We start from the raw sequence: 1,544 nt of genomic DNA, 5'->3' as shown, positions 1-1,544 counted from the left end.
ACAGCACTGAGTCTGCACTGTTGAGTACATAATGATGATATTGCCTTGTCTGTAGATGCCGGGAATCCTACTGTTTTATTCCTGCAGTCCTCCTCTCTCGCCTTGAGAATTGTGTAGGCATCAGAGGCTCAGCACTCAAATGGTTTAGCGCCTATCTGTCAAATAGGAGCTTTTCTGTTGTCTCCTTGTCAGTTGCTCCTCTCTCTTGTGGGGTACCCCAGGGATCTATTCTTGGACCCATTCTGTTTTCTTTATACAGTATATGCTACCCCTAGGGGCGATTATAGGAAAGCAATAAAATAAGATAAAAACACAGCAAATCCAAATATAAAAGCATGCTCAATAAAATAAACTTCTGCCTCGTGACATTTAACTCCGTTGACTGTGGGCAATGCAGACTGTGGTAAGAGTTTTGTACATGTCTTCAGTTGTGACCACTGTTGTTTAGCAATCGGAAAAAACTGTAACAGCAGCAGTGGTATGTCGTAGTGATAAAACTGCAGTAGAAAAAAAGACTTACTAAAAAGTCTACTGCAGAGTTCACTACAAAATTTGATATGTCACAGGAATAGCAAATTAAGGAAATGCAGTCTCATGAAATACATAAGACATGACATGAATGCAGAAGGTGGCTTGTGTCTTGGTGATTTCAGACCACATGACATTACGTGGATCAGCTGCAGAGCTCGCCACTATCAAGGCCAACCTGACTGAGCGTCTCCAGGCCAGTGAGGACAAGTCTTCTTCCCTGACTGAAGAGAGAGACCAGCTGAACTCCAGGCTCACTGAAATGGCTAAAGAGTTGGACAGGCTTCAACAGAGTGAGTTCTTGCATCTGGTATTTAGATGTACTTGCTGTAACATTTTTACTCAGTCACCCTACATTGTGATGTGATCTGAGATTTTGGTTGTCTTTCACTATCATGGGGAAAAAAATGTATGTCAAGTTTTGTGAAAAAACCATACGTGACATGAATACAGAAGTTGTTTTGTGTTTCTGAGAAATGTCTCCTGATTATTTCCGACCATGCCTCATTATGTGGATCAGCTGCCAACCTGACTGAGTGTCTCCAGGCCAGTGAATAAGCTGTCCTCCATGTCTCATTACAATACAGTCACCCTGTATTGTAATGAGATCTTCTTAGTATCTTCTTTATGATTTAGTCTGGCCAATGTCAGTCCAAAACCCTGGCAAAACTGTGTCATCTTTCCCTGCATGTCGTTCCATTGCTACATTATATTCAACTAAGCGACAATTCTATTCTATACTTATTCTATATAATAAGTCACTATGTATAAGATTATCATTAGTAGATAATAGATATATGGATTGGAAATCTATATAATCAATTTGGTCCAAAAACAGTCAAATCTCAAACCATCTGATAAGGTGAAACCAAATGAGCACCATGATTAAAAAGTTGACATCTACAGAAGATTAAATTAGATTAGATTCAACTTTATTGTCATTACACATGTACAAGGTAACAAAATGCAGTTTGGGTCTAACCAGAAGTGCAATAGCAGTAAGTGCAGGATATATA

At 39.4% G+C, this 1,544-nt stretch overlaps 1 protein-coding gene and 1 long non-coding RNA gene across 2 annotated transcripts in view; both read left to right on the top strand.

Annotated features, from left to right (window-relative positions):
- The window catches only part of LOC116689650 (CD209 antigen-like protein C), a 24,308-nt gene that overhangs the window by 20,362 nt on the left and 2,402 nt on the right, over positions 1-1,544 (top strand). The window lies entirely within an intron of this gene.
- LOC116689651 (uncharacterized) overlaps positions 1-1,544 on the top strand; it is a 5,072-nt gene that overhangs the window by 2,625 nt on the left and 903 nt on the right. Inside the window, exon 3 of the long non-coding RNA XR_004332062.1 lies at positions 686-821. This is a non-coding gene — a long non-coding RNA (uncharacterized LOC116689651). The remainder of the gene's footprint in view (positions 1-685; positions 822-1,544) is intronic.

Source organism: Etheostoma spectabile, chromosome 5, assembly GCF_008692095.1.
Source record: "Etheostoma spectabile isolate EspeVRDwgs_2016 chromosome 5, UIUC_Espe_1.0, whole genome shotgun sequence".
Lineage (NCBI taxonomy): Eukaryota > Metazoa > Chordata > Actinopteri > Perciformes > Percidae > Etheostoma > Etheostoma spectabile.
Note: the sequence above shows the minus strand (reverse complement) of the source record. Positions and strands in the feature narration are given on the sequence as shown.